Raw genomic sequence first — 15,144 nt, forward strand, 5'->3', positions numbered from 1 at the left:
CACTTTGTCTCTCTGTTTTTTGCCTTCCTCTTTATATCTGAAAAGTAGGCCCAGAACGGTAAGGCCCTAGTGATGACAAAAAGGAAGGAACGGAGGGAGGGAGAGAGGAAACAAGGAAGGAAAGAAGGGAGGGAGGGAGGGAGGGAGGAAGGAAGGAAGGAAATTCTAGGAACAGCAAGAAAAAAAACGAAACATCAGAATTTAGGGGACCTGTCTTCCCTCACATATTTTTCCTCCTCATTGAGAAACTATAATAATTACTTCAGTTTGTGTTGAAACAAGTTTTTAGTTGGAAAACTGGGAACAAATCGGCTAATGCAAATAGGCCACTTCCCATAAATCTGTACTTATTAAAATATTGAGAAATGAGGAATCTTTAAGCATCGTCTTTTATACCACATGCAAAACAGTTACAAGGAAAGCTCACCTCTTTTTTTCAGTCCCTTCCACATTATAGCAATTCATGGGTTTAGTTAGAACAGCAGACAATATCTTTTCTGACTATGAAAACATGTGATGAAATGCCTTCATGCTTTATTTAGATTAGCATTAATTGGGAATGATTTTATATCATCTACTTAGTCACCAAGGATATGAGCTGATGAATAACTATAAGTAAAGGGTGTTGATAAATGGCAGGGAATGTTCTATATGGGTGGTGTCTTGTGAGTTACTGTCATGACTCATTTTACATCTGATGTCTTAATATCCTTATTAATGACTTGGAAAAGGAAGTATGATGACACACTGATGAAAGCTGCATGAGATATCTAGCTAAGAGGTGTTGCAAATCTAGTCAGACTCTGAGAGGCATCAATAGTATGGAGAGGTGCCATCCTTTTTGGTTAGGTTAGTATACATTTTATTGAAATTTTTTCTGATTATAAAAGAACTGGCCTGTAATAACACTGGGAAGTTGAACAAATATAAAATAAAAAGCACTATCTTTATTAAAGTATAGTGATAGCACCTGCGGGAAACCACTATTGACTTTTCTGTAGTTACTTTTCTGAAGTCCTTTAGCCATACATTTTCAACATTTCTTTTTCCCATACACAATAGTTTGTTTTCCTCACTGAGCATTTAATAATGTTCCGCATGCCATCACAAAAAATTTGTAAACATCTCTAAATGGCTGTGGAATGTTGAGGTTTTTTAAATTTTTGTTTTATTTATTTTGTAGGTTAATTTTTTGTCTTTTTAAAATTTCTTTATTGGGGATTAATGTTTAATAGTCAACAGTAAATACAATAATTTGTACATAACATTCCCCAGTTTTCCACATAACAGTACAACCCCCACTAGGTCCTCCTCTGCATCATATTCTAGGACCTGAACTCTCCCCACCATTCACCCCAGAGGTTTTTTTTTTACTTTGGTGCAATACACCCACTCCAGTCCAAGTTCTGCTTAGTGTTTTCTCTTCTGATCTTGTTTTTCAACTTCTGCCTATGAGTGAGATCATCCCATATTCAGCCTTCTGTTTCTGACTTACCTCACTTAACATAATTCCTTCAAGCTCCGTCCAACATAGGCTGAAAATGGTGAAATCACCATTTTTAATAGCTGAATAGTATTCCATTGTGTATATATACCACAACTTGCTCAGTCACTCATCTGTTGTTGGACACCTGGGTTGCTTCCAAATTTTAGTATAGGATAATTTTTTATTTGGGGTTAATTGTTTACAGTAGACACATGGGAACAATTACTCATCTCCGTGTGCATCAAGCAACAGGATCTCAAGATTCCCTCCATTCCCTCCTTCCATCTTATTTCTCAGAGTCCTTTGCTTTGGTGCAACACACCACACTCAGTCCAAATTTCACTTTGTCATTTCCCTCTGTTCTTATTTCTTAAGTTCTACTGTAGGTGATGTCATTTGGTTTTTCTTCCTCCCTTTTTGACTTAATTCATTTAACATGATGTCTTGAAGTTCCATACAAGATGGGGCAATGGAGATGACTTCATCACTTTTAACAGCTGAGTAGTATTCTGTTGTGTATATATATCACAGTTTTCTTTATGCTGATCCTTGTGCTTCACACCACATGCGTTTAACCTGCTGCGCTACTGCCCGACTCCCAATATTACAGTTTCCTTATTGTTGTTGAACATCTGGGTTGCTTTCAGGTTTTGGCTATTAAAAATTGTACTACAATGAACATAGCTCTACACAGATCTCTTCTAGTTGGTGTTTTGTTAGCTTTAGATAAATCCCTAGGAGAGAAATTACTGGGTCATAGGATAGGTCCATTTCTAGTGGAATGTTGAGTTTTAACCCTCTACATACCTAGAGGGCTTGGGAAAACTGGAATTGGTGGCTGCATTAATTCCCATCAACATTACATGTAAATCTCCCTGTTGGGGGCTGGGCAGTAGCATACCAAGTTTAGCGCACATAGTACAAAGAGCAGGGGCCAGCTCAAGGATCCTGGTTCAAGCCTCCAGCTCCCCACCTGCAGGGGAGTCGCTTTGCAAGCAGTGAAGCAGGTCTGCAGGTGTCTGCCTTTTTCTCCCCCTCTGTCTTCCCTTCCTCTCTCTATTTCTCTGCCCTATCCAATAACAGTGGCAGCAGCAACAGCAACAACAACAATGAAAAAAAGATGGCCACCAGGAGCAGTAGATTCGTAGTGTAGGCACTGGGCCCCAATGATGACCCTGGAGGCAAAAATAAATAAACAAATCTCCCTATTAGAGCTGAGACTGTGATACTTTCTCAAAAAAGAAAAAAAAAAATATATATATATATATATATATACGAAAGAAAAAGGGGAAGAATTTGGCATGGTGGGCTGCATAAAGGTAAGCACTCTGCACAGGTTTATTGAATTGAATGCCCACCTATAGCACCTGGACAGAATTGCAGTGGTCCTTTCCTTGCTGATACTGAAAGAAGTCTTTAAGAGCAGCCTTTGGCAGGAGCCCTGGCCACTTCCAGGTAGTGGGCTATGAATTCAGCTTTTCACATTGAAGTGTCTACCATTAATTTTCCCTTGAGGCTTTAGAATTTATTGTCTCATATGGCCCCGGTTTCTTAACTGGAAGATGTATCTGTTTGACCTAGCAATTTGGGATTTCTTCACCCATTATGGAACTGATGCCAAGCTTTATAAAAAGATGGCGTGGCATAGTTTTCTATAGTGGTGTGTTTGCTCCTGAGTATCACAGTTCTCAATAAATGGCTTTTTGTTCTCTGACAACAGGCCGTTTTTCCCAGACACACGCCTTGTTGTTTCACCATCGTTAACAGTAGATACCAGTTTGGATACAGCCAGAAGCAGTTGGCATGGATTCGAGCTGAGGGGTTTCTAGGTTGGTCTTCCAGTCATTTGCTGCAGAACACCTCCTTAGCCAAAGTTTTTTTTTTTAATGCAAGCCTGCGTTGATCTTGGTTTTTGGGTTGTCACTCCTATTCCCTTTGTTCTGTCTGCTTTCCTCCCTGGCGTTGATTGCAGGATGCCGGCTGTTGATTTTCTTCCCTTCTCATTTTTTAGAATTACCATTTTCCTCCATGTTTGCCTCTGCTATGGGACTGTCTTGCAAAAATTGCTCTAGTCTCTCTATTCTTCAAGTAAAGGTGTGGGGCAGTTAATCTACTATTTTCAAAGGCTGTTGTAGTCAAAAAAAGTCCTTTTTTGTTTTTCAACTGGATTGAGGAGGCATTATGGCGATTGCTCTTTTCCATCACTCTGGTACATGAGGTACTAGGGGTCAAACTGGGAACCTCAGGTATATAAGTCCTCAGCTTTACCAGCTGAACTATTTCCCTGGCTACAATCCACTAAGAGTTGGATGTTGTCCATGAAAGAGAGTACTGTTATAGTCATCATCTTGTTAGAGTACTAGCATCTGGAAAATAGAAAATCTATGGCATTATATAGCACATACAGTTATTTTTCCACCAATCTAAATGCTTTTGATGAATGTTGACTTCTTGTAATGCAATGTCAGATAATGAACCCAGACCCTCATGCATGTGTGATACTACAGAGCCTTTTCCTAGCCCAGTGTTTGTTCTTTCTTTCTTTTCAATTTGGGGTCAAGGTGGGGGGAGGCAGAGAGACAGAGGGAAACAGACAGTAAAGTATTATGTGGAGTTCCCTTACTGCTGTCCCTGGGGCTCTCACATGGTTCTGGGGATCAAACCCAGGGCCTCACACAAGGTTGTGTGTGCTTTGCCTGATGAGCTACCTGGAGTCCCTGAGTTTATTTCTGACTGAAGTAGAGAATGAATTTTTAGTACCTCCAACTATGGGAAGTACATCAAATAATACAGTGACACAAGTCCTGCCCAGTCAGTTGCATACATACGTGCCATAGATATGGAAGAAGGTAGAGAAGTACAGCTCTAGAAATTCAAAGCAAAGATCAGTGGGAACATGGGGTGTTGTGAGAGAAAATTTCAGTGGTGGGCATCTAGGATTTTTTCATGGAAGGCACACATTTTGGGTGTATCTTAATAACTAGTACCTAACATGTCCTTAGCTTAGTGTTTCTCCATTTTTGAAAAACCTTCGAGTCATCCTTCTTTTTTAAAAATATTTTATTCCCTTTTGTTGCCCTTGTTTTATTGTTGTAGTTATTATTATTGCTATTGATGTCATTGTTGTTGGATAGCACAGAGAAATAGAGAGGGGAGGGGAAGACGGGGAGAAAAAGATAGGCACCTGCGGACCTACTTCACCGCTTGTGAAGCGACTCCCCTGCAGCCAGGGGCTCAAACCGGGATCCTTACGCTGGTCCTTGTGCTTTGTGCCACCTGCACTTAACCCGCTGTGCTACTGCCCGACTCCGAGTCACCTTTCTAAACATGTCATTGTAAATCTAGAAGGTATAACTATTGTGTAACTTCTGGATATCTCTAGGCACGATCTAGCCTTTAATTTTTGATGCAGCTTCTCTTCTATAAAAACTGGAGAACCGAGATGGTTAAATAAAAGAAGTAAATGCTATTCTTTAGGAACCTATGGAAAGAAGGTGCTTAAAGAATTAACTCTAAAGTATTATAGTCAGAACTATTTTTGCATTAATGACATTTAAAGATGATCTTAATCATTTTTATATTTTTATTGAAATGGGAAGGGGCAGTTGAGAGGGAGAGAGAAAGAGAGATACCTGCAGCCCTGCTTCACCACTCATGAAGCTTTCCCTCTGCAGTTGGGGACCAGGGACTTGAACCTGGATCCTTGCACACTATAATGTGTGCACTCAACCAGATGTGACACCACCTGGCCCCAAGATGATCTTTATGTAGGTACTAGTGGGTTATTTTTATTAGTAATTTAATATTGATTTACAAAATTATACGATAGTAGGAGTATAATTCCATACGATCCCCACCACCAGAGTTCTGTGTCCCCATCCCTTTCATTGGAAACTGCAGTAGTTTTCCCAAGGTCACTGATAATGGGTTCATTCTGTAACTATCTATATCTAGCTATATATCTATATACATGGTCCAGTTTTTCCCCTTCATTTCCTTTCTTTTTTTTTTATTCCCCTCCCCCATTTCCTTTCTAAGTCACCTCTACTCCTATTACTACTTTGGGGTATCTTTCTGTTTTTCGTCTTTTCTCTCAGATAAGAGAAACTGTGCCTGGCTTCCTCTGGTATTTTCCAGATTCGCTTCCCTTTTAGTGATGGTATAAAAGCAAGATTCCTGGGGACAAATGCTTCAGGTCCTGGTGGAATGGGGGTACAGAGCCCTCTGATTTACTTCCCCTATCATTTATGCCTCTGGGAGCATGAACCAAAATTCTTTTTGTGGTGCAGAAGGAAGGAGTTCTGGCTTCTGTAATTGCTTCACTGCTGGACATGGACATTGGCAGGTCAATCCATCCCTGGTAGGTTTGTCTTTCAAAGAGCTGGAAGATGTGTTTCCCATAAGACTGAGGTGAGTTTCTGGACAGAAATGGTTGTCCTCTAAGTCACCTCATTAGGTAATGTCTGCACCCCTGAGTACCTTGTAGTTAAATATTAAGTTTCAGGGTCTCAGAGCCTCATGAGCAATTTCTTCCCATTTTAGTCATTTTAATTTTATACTGAGAGACTTGTGGGTAAAGAAGAGTATACCCTGATCCTTCTTTTAAATTGTGTTAAAATGCACATAACTTGAAATTACCCTATAAGTATTTTTGGCGTATACTTCTGTGACATTTAGTACAATCACATTGTTATGCAACCACCACACCTTTTATCTCTAGAACTCCTCTTATCTTACAAAACTACAACTCCCCATCCCCCCTTGTCCCTAACACTTGGAAAGTAACAGTCTGTCTTATGAATTCGACTAGTCCTGATGCCTCATGTAAGTGGAATCAGACAACATTTGTCCTTTTGTGTCTGGCTTATTTCACTGAGAATAATGTCTTCAAGGTCCATCCATGTTGTAGCATGGGTCAGAATTTCCTTCCTTTTTAAGGTTGTAGAACATTTCGTTGTGTATGCTAGTCTTTTTAATAGCAGTTTTACGTCAAATAAAAATATTTCTCCAAACAACTTTATTTCCCTTTCTTATTCTGAAGGACAGAAAGGCCTCTCTGGAAGTTTATTTTGGGAAAATAAATTTTCCATTTTTGCCTCTAGGTTAAGGTATTTTTGTAGATAAATTTGACTAAACTGCTTACTTATTTGTCAGAATACAAAGATGTTTTTTTTATAGGTATCAAGAGCTTCTTATGTATCTGTTTTGTTTTGTTTTTCTTAAATTTATTAGAGGGGTTGTGAGTCTTTAACACATAGGCACATCCTCTTATATCCTCTTGATTGGTATCTACACCAGTATCCCAGTGTCTCTTCATCCTGTCCCGTTCCCTCCTTCTGTAGAGTCCTTTGCTTTGGTGCAGCAGTACACCACATCCAGTCCAAGTTTCACCTTATGTTTTCCCTTACTACTCTTTATTCTTAAGGTCCAGCTATAAGTGAGTTCATTTGCTACTGGTCTTTCTCTTTCTGGCTTGTCTCACTCAACATGATGCTTTCAAGTTCTGACCATGATATTGCAAAGGAGATGACTTCATCATTTTTAACAGCCATATACTACTCAGTTGTGTATATGAACCATAGTTTTCTTAGACATCCATCTATCACTGGGTATCTGGGTTGCTTCCAAATTTGGGTGCCTGTGTTTTTAAAAGATATCTTAGTTTCCAAATGGTAGGCTTGTATTTAAATAGTAAGAATTAATTACTATGCCAGCACTGTGAAAGTAAATTTTCTAAAAAATAGTGCCTCACTCTTTTCCCTTTTTACTTCCTTCCCTTTTCCCCTTCTCTTTATTTCATTTTATCTTTCTCTCTTTCTTTTCATCCAGTCATTCATACAGCATCTTTTTCTGCAATTACCATGAATCATGCTAAGGCTGAATATCTGAAGATGAAACGTGTTATATTGGTTCTTTTTTTTTTCAACTGAGGTGATTAATGGTTTACAGTAAGTACAGTTGTTGATACATGGGTAAAATTCCTCAATTTTCTGCAAAACACTGTCCCCTCCCCCCAGCCTAAGTCTTGGCCTTCCATCATGCACCAGGACCTGGAAGCCCCCTTTCCCCTACAGAGTCCTTTACTTTGGTGCAATATACCAAACGCTAGTCCAAGTTCTGCTTTGTGTTTTCCTATTTTTTCAGCTTTGATTTTTTAAAATTATTATCAGTGATTTAACACTGATAGACAAAATTATGGGATAAGAGGGACACAATCCTCACAACTCCCACTGCCAGAGTCCCATATCCCAGCCCCTCCTATATCACAACTTGCTCAGCCACTCATCTGTTGCTGGATACCTAGGTTGCTTCCAGGTTTGGGATATTACAATTTGTGCTGCTATGAACATAGGTATACATGGATCTTTTTGGATGAGTGTGTTTGTTTCCTTAGAATATATCCCCAGTAGAGGAGTTGCAGGGTCATAGGGTAGGTCCATTTATACCCTTCTGAGAATTCTCTAGACTGTTCTCCATAGGAATTGGACCAATTCACATTCCCACCAGCAATATAGGAAGGTTGCTTTACCACCATCACCACCACCACGCCCCCCCCAAACCTCTCCAGAATTTGTTGTTATTATCCTTTCTGTTGTGTGACATTCTTACAGGAGTGGAGTGGTATCTCCTTGTCTTTTTCATTTCTCTGACTTGAAACATTTTTTTCATGTCTGTTAACCCTTTGGATCTCATCTTTGGTGGATATTCTATTCATATGCTCTACACACTTTTGGATGGGGTCATTTTTATTTAGTTTTTTTTTTTTTGCTGAGTTTGATGATATCTTTATATGTTTTGGTTATTAGCTTTATGTCTGATGTATGTAAAGATCTCCCATTCTGTAAGGAGTCTCTTTGTGTGGGTGATTTCTTTTTTTTTTTTTAATTTCTTTATTGGGGAAGTAACGTTTTTACATTCTACAGTAAATACAATAGTTTGTACATGCATAACATTTCCCAGTTTTCCATATAACAATACAACCCCCACTAGGTCCTCTGTCATCCTTCTTGGATCTGTATTCTCCCCATCCATCCAGGGTGGTGGTTTCTTTTGCTTTGCAGAAGCTTTTCAATATATTTGCATCCCAATGTTGTTTTTCTTCTTTGCAATTCAACTTGAGTCATTGATGATGCCTATAAAACTTAGATGGAAAAGAGTTCTGCCAATATTTTCCTCTAAGTATTTGATAGTTTCTGGTCTAACATACAAGTCCTTGATCCATTTGTAATTTACCTTTGTGTGTGGTGAAATGTAGTGTAGTGGTTCAGTTCCATGCTTCTTCACATTTCAACCCAGTTTTCCCAACACCATTTGTTGAAGAGACTTCTCTTTCTCCATTTAATAGTTTGGGTCCCCTTGTCAAAAATTAGGTGTCCATAGGTGTGGGAGCATCCTGGATCTTTAATGAGTCCGAAAGTTAACAGTGGTGACAGACTCACTAGCAGAACATTAAAGGTCAAAGGGCTGACCACTCCAATAAGTATATGTATAGAAGAGAAAAGAGGACCCATGCGTTCTTCATGGGAAATAAGCCTCATAGTCACAATGAGACTTGAGTTAAATATAGAGGGATAGGGATGAACTTGCCAGACACAGTAGTGGAAAGGATACTAGAAGCAAGGTGAGAATATACTCTGACAGTGGTGACTTTGCTTCATGGAGAAGGAGGCAGGAGTTGGAGGTTTTGTCAGGGTGAAGGCAGGAAGAACTGCTTACGATCCTACATTTTGTACTTTATCTTAAAGGCAAGTGATAGCCATGAACAGCCAAGCAAGGATGTGCAAAATCAAGTCTGAAGCCCACATTCTAGTAGTACTGGAGCAACAAAGTGGAAGCACGAGTTAAATGGACACTAAGACAGTAAACATAACAAATTTCAGGGAGATAGTCAAACTAAGGACGTAGGAGAGTGGTTTGAGAAATATTTAGACTAGCTACTTGCCCTTCTTTGTAGTCACCATGGGGGTGTATCTGTGATTATGAATTGGTTGGAATATAGGTTTCTTTGTATGAACATATGTGCCATTACTAGGGTTTCACTAGGCTGACTTTTTCAGAGAGAGACACACACAGACAGACACCACAGCACCAAATTTCGCCCACTGTGGGCTCGAACCTGGCTCGTGCTCATGGCAAAGAAGATAGATGTCTTCCCAAGTGAGTTGTTTTGTTGACCCAGGACCTGTATTTATTTATTTTTAATTTCTTTATTGAGAGATTAATGGTTTACAGTCAACAGTAAATACAGTAGTTTGTACATGCATCACATTCCCCAGTTTTCCACATAACAATACAACCCCCACTAGGTCCTCCTTTCCCATCATGTTCCAAGACCTGAACCCTCCCCCTGCCCCCACCCCAGAGTCTTTTCCTTTGGTGCAATACACCAACTCCAGTTCAGGTTCTGCTTAGTGTTTTATCTTCTTATCTTGTTTTTCAACTTCTGCCTATGAGTGAGATCATCCCATATTCAGCCTTCTGTTTCTGACTTACCTCACTTAACATGATTCCTTCAAGCTCCATCCAAGATGGGCTAAAAATGGTAAAATCACCATTTTTAATAGCTGAGTAGTATTCCATTGTGTATATATACCACAACTTGTTGGACACCTGGATTGATTCTAGGTTTTGGCTATTACAGATTGTGCAGCTAAGAACATAGGTATACACAAATCTTTTTGTATGGGTGTGTTTGGTTCCTTAGGATATATCCCCAGGAGAGGAATTGACCTGTATTTATTATAAGTGAATTCACATAGCTACTTTACAGGAAAATGATAACTTGGTTCATGCATATATGCAATAAGTTTCCTGTTAAGGCACTGGGTATACAAAACTCAAACCAACCCCATGATACTTACTTCTGCCATTCCATCCTTCTCTTTCCCCCACCTGTACTCTTAAATTCTCAAAATGCATAAAATAAGGCATTGTTAATCAAAAGAAAGCTAATCCTCTGGTAGAAGGAAGAGTTAAGATTTCTACTTCTCTTGAGGGGGGCTAGACGGTAGCGCAGTGGGTTAAGATTTCTACTTCTCTATCATATTGTCCCTTTAAAGTACAATGGCAAATCATACTTTGCCATCGGGGTACAGAAAGTGAAAATACACTTTGGCTTGTTGGTCTTCTGTGAATAAGATGATCCTACAACAAAACAGAATGCAGGCTCCTCTCTTGAGAATGGGGGAGTCAGATAGAAATATGCTGTCAGATATTTGAAGAGTTGTCATCTATGATTTGAATGTAGCTAAAATGTACCTTCCACCTCATTGAGTATATAAGTAGGCTCATCCTTTAACATTGCATTTCCCCAGTGTGAACAGAAGCCCCCACTGAATTGTCACAGGTTGCTTTGATCAAGACGAAATTGTACCTTCCCCCCTTACAAGGTGTTATGTGGCTCTTTCCAGTTTTTTAGACCATGGTCTCCGGTGGTACTCAAAATGCTAACATATGAACCAAGTGATCAGATCTTGGCAGAATTCTATATGATAAATGATGGAATTTGACTAAATTCCCAGATATGTCTCTACTAACACACATAAGTGGACATGTATGTCTCTAAGAGAATATATCAATGGAATACTACTCAGCTATGAATAATGGTGAATTCACCTTCTCACCTCATCTTGGATGGAGATTGAAGGAATCATGTTAAGTGAGATAAGCCAGAAAGAGAAGAATGAATATGGGATGATCTCACTCATAGGCAGAAGTTGGATAATAAGAACAGAAGGGAAAGCACTAAGCAGAACATGGACTGGAGTTGGTATATTGCACCAAAGTAAGAGACTCTGGGATTAGGGGGATGGTTCAGGTCCTGGAACGTGATGGCAGAGGAGGACCTGGTGGGGGTTGAATTGTTATGCAGAAAACAGAAATGGTACACATGTACAAACCACTGTATTTCTTTTTAAGATAAACACCTGCAGACCTGCTTCACCACTTGTGAAGTGACTCCCCTGCAGGTGGGGAGCTGGGGGCTCAAACCGGAAACCACTGTATTTTACTGTTGACTATAAACCATTAATCCCCCAATAAAGAAAAAAAATACTAACCTAAAAAATTTAAGAGTGTATATAATAAACAAGTCAAGAGTATATTTGGTTTTTAGTAGAATGGTAGACAGTAAAGTTTTTATTGGACCAATGGAAAGTGTAAAGTGTAAACCCTGGAAGATTTAATAGAAACATCTAAGAAAGGATGAGGTGTTTTGCATTCAGACAAAGTTTTTGGTTGGTCTTTAGAGCACAAAAGGAAGATACCAGTGGTTGAGAGATGTGATAATTTACAAAAATTAAAAGGATTTTGAGAACTTGCATGGTTATCCATTAAAAAGCAGTATATATTCTGAGTTATTTGAAGTAGCTGCAGTAAGAAATGATGGCAGAGGTGGATTAGAATTTGAGTCTATGGGGAAATTAAATGAAGCAGCTTAGATCAGGGAATAGGGTGCTTGTCTAGAAAACTATTGAAGTAGTCCCTTTGATGGTAACAAGGCAGGTCAGAAAGGAAGCAAAGAATCTGAAAACATGGCCTACATGGTAGATTCTATATATGAAGGCACAATAAAAGGGCAATCAAGGATAGCTTCCAAGTTGTGAATCTAAGAGACAAGACGAACAAGAGATTTAAAGAAGTGGAGGTGGTGGTGTTCAGCTAGCTATTCCGTAGACTACTTGTTGTTGTAATTTATTAGTACATATCACAAGAATTAGGAATTCTGTGGTCAGGCAAGTTTGCAAAAAACACTGAGATGAAATAAAGTAGTAACTACAAGCTTTCTCAGGGCCTGTGATTTGCAATTATATATAAATCAGACCAAGTATCTAAATTCAGGACTAGATGTTTTGATGGTTAGTTGATAGAACATCTTTGGAACACAATTTGGAAAATAATTTCAGAACGAGAGAGAGAGAGAGATTGATTCAGTAATAACCCATCCAAGTGATGGTCTTTTGATCATAAAAGATAGGAACTTCAGAGAACATGAGTGGGCAGCTGGGATCTGTATTAAGAAATTATAGGCAAAGAGATATTTAAAAAAATCACTGAGGTTAGATTTTTCTTTACTATGACCAATGGCTAATTGGGAGGTTGAGGACATCTGCCTGGGAACAAGGAAGTCAGGCAGGGACAGTGTACATCTAGAAGATATCCTGAACAATGTACTGTATCCCAAGACCGGGCTGAAAAGAGCTCATACATAACAAGTGCTTCCAAGAAGATCTCTAAGAAAGGCCTCCTGGCCCCTCCTCCTGGCTTGTTTAGTCAAGGAAGGTATCTGTCTTGGCTGTGCTGTGAGTTTCCAATGTTAAAGTAAAGGTATATGGGCATCCGAAAACTCCCTGCTCTATTTTATAAACATTGGCCCTTTGCTTTGTGGAGATGAGAGAATAATTTAACACTTAGTTCAGCTCTCAAGAAGAGTACTATTTCTGGAGAGAAGAAGGAAAAGAGTTAAACTGAATGTTTCTAAAGCAGCCATGAGTCTGGTGAGGTCTTGAACAGTTATGGGGCAAAGAGGTTTAAAGTATTACTGGTAACTTTCTGGGACAACCAGGAAAATGAGCAAAATAAATCTTTTTTTTTTTTTTTTTAACTGGGCCATGCATTCTACTTTTAGACTTTAGAGTTGTATGTTCCTTTGGCATATATCATGTAGCTGTTAACTCTTGGGCTGTTGGAAAAGTCATGAAACAATGCAATAGTTTAAGCTGGGCCAACGAAAGGTGGGCAAATGGACAGTCGCTGAAATAAGTTTCCCAGCGAGAAGCGAGCCTCCCATTGAAAGTGCACAGGCACTCTATTGTAGGGGACTGCTGCTTCTTTCCTGGCTCTGGCAAGAGCTCTGCTCTGCCTGCTCTGTTCCTGCCACTCCCTGCTGAGCTCCAAGCAGACTTCATAAATCCATCATTCGTAGGTGTTCGCAAACAGGGCATGTAAAAAATATATGTTAAAGGTTTCCAGTGGGTTTAAATAGCATTTTGTGTCTGTTTCTGAGTCGTGGTGGTAAACAGAAGCTGACCAGTTGTGGATATGGTCATAGACTGGTTTGTCCCTCTCCTAGCCCTGTGCCCAGGAAACCGTCTCTCTCCATATCTTGTGTGGAGCCAGGGTTGGAGTTAACCACGCTGAAGGATTGGGTTCCCTCAGCATACCATTCTGGAGAACTTGGCAAAGTGCTGTTTTCTGTGTCTGCAATAATGTTTAGCATCTTCCTGCCTTTTTGTCTGCCTCCCTGTCTCACAGTGAACAAGCTCTTAACAGAAAGGGAAGGAGCACTGTTAGAAGCTAGTGTGGCAAAATGAATGCCTTAAGAAGCCATCCTTTATTTTGTATTTTGCCAGCTGCTTGAAAAACCATCTCTTGTGTTTGGTTTTCTGTGAACCCTGGATTAATATCTCCAATAACTCTCTCCTAGAGCTGCCAGAAGAGAGCCTGGTCTGCTGAAAAAGGGGCCTCCACAGCTGCTAGAATGCAAGGAGTCTCTCCCTCTTCCCCATGCTGTTCAGTGCCTGGTCCCACGGGCTGCGTTTGTAATTCAAGAGTTGTGAGTGGTATTCTTGGAGAGGAGACTTAAGAGATGGAACTTAAAACTTGTTTCTCTGTAGCAGAACACTATAATTAAACACATTTTACACTCAAATGAGGCTGCATATGAATCAGAGTATAGTCAGAGGAGTGATTTTATACTTGATTTGAGCCAGATCCTGGTCTCACACTTGCAGTTGTGAAGAGAAACATGCATTAGTCATTAGGGGACTGGATTCCACTGGACTTGAATCTCATGGTTGGCTTTCTGACAAGCATTTGTTTCTTCATTTTGGCACAGAAATGAAAAAAAAAGATTACTTGCTCCACTAACCAAATTCATGTGGGGGTTATCTGTTCTGTGCTATACTACCAGAACTTGTAAAGCTGCATATGAATGATGCCTACTATGTATGAACCTCTCAGAACTTTATTATTTTTGTCAGGAGAACTAACGGGAATGCGACTTTCCAATATTCAGTGTTCAAAAGAACGATTTTTTAAGTATGTTACCAGAAAATGAATGGAGGTCTTGAACATTCACAATGCCACTGAGAAGCCACCTCATCCCAATTTATTTTAAATTCTGTATCCATAGAGGAGAGAGAGATACCACAGCACCATCCCATCATCCATGAACTTCCTCCTTCACCCCCCCCAGTGCTGTCCAAGGTGCTCATCCAGGCTCTCATGCACAATAAGGCACGCACACTATCTGCTGAGTTATCTCTTGGCTCAAAACACCAGGTTTTAAATGGATATTAGGATATAGTAGGAGAGATAAAAGTTGACATCAACCTGGTATTTACTGTGTGATTACTGAAGAAGGGACGGTGGGGGAGAGTACAATAGGACCTGGGCTCAAACCTGTTTTGTGCTCATGACAAGTGTTCTATCCAAATGAGCTGTCTTACTGGCCCCGTTGCATGTTTGAGTCACACGTCTGTGAGTTAACATTGTTTAATTAGTTTCTTTCACTTTTCATACAACATTAAACATACTCAATTCTAAAAAAAAAAACACACAAAAAACGAAAGACAGAGAGAGAGAGCACCAGAGCACTCTGGCACATGGGATTCCAGAACTTGAATGCGAAACTTCATGCTTCCAAATCTAGCACCCTA

At 39.7% G+C, this 15,144-nt stretch overlaps 1 protein-coding gene across 4 annotated transcripts in view; it reads left to right on the top strand.

Moving 5' to 3' along the window:
• The window catches only part of SH3KBP1 (SH3 domain containing kinase binding protein 1), a 447,635-nt gene that overhangs the window by 312,314 nt on the left and 120,177 nt on the right, over positions 1–15,144 (top strand). The gene's annotated exons all lie outside the window — the stretch shown is intronic.

The sequence above is a fragment of the Erinaceus europaeus genome, chromosome X, assembly GCF_950295315.1.
Source record: "Erinaceus europaeus chromosome X, mEriEur2.1, whole genome shotgun sequence".
Classification (NCBI taxonomy): Eukaryota; Metazoa; Chordata; class Mammalia; order Eulipotyphla; family Erinaceidae; genus Erinaceus; species Erinaceus europaeus.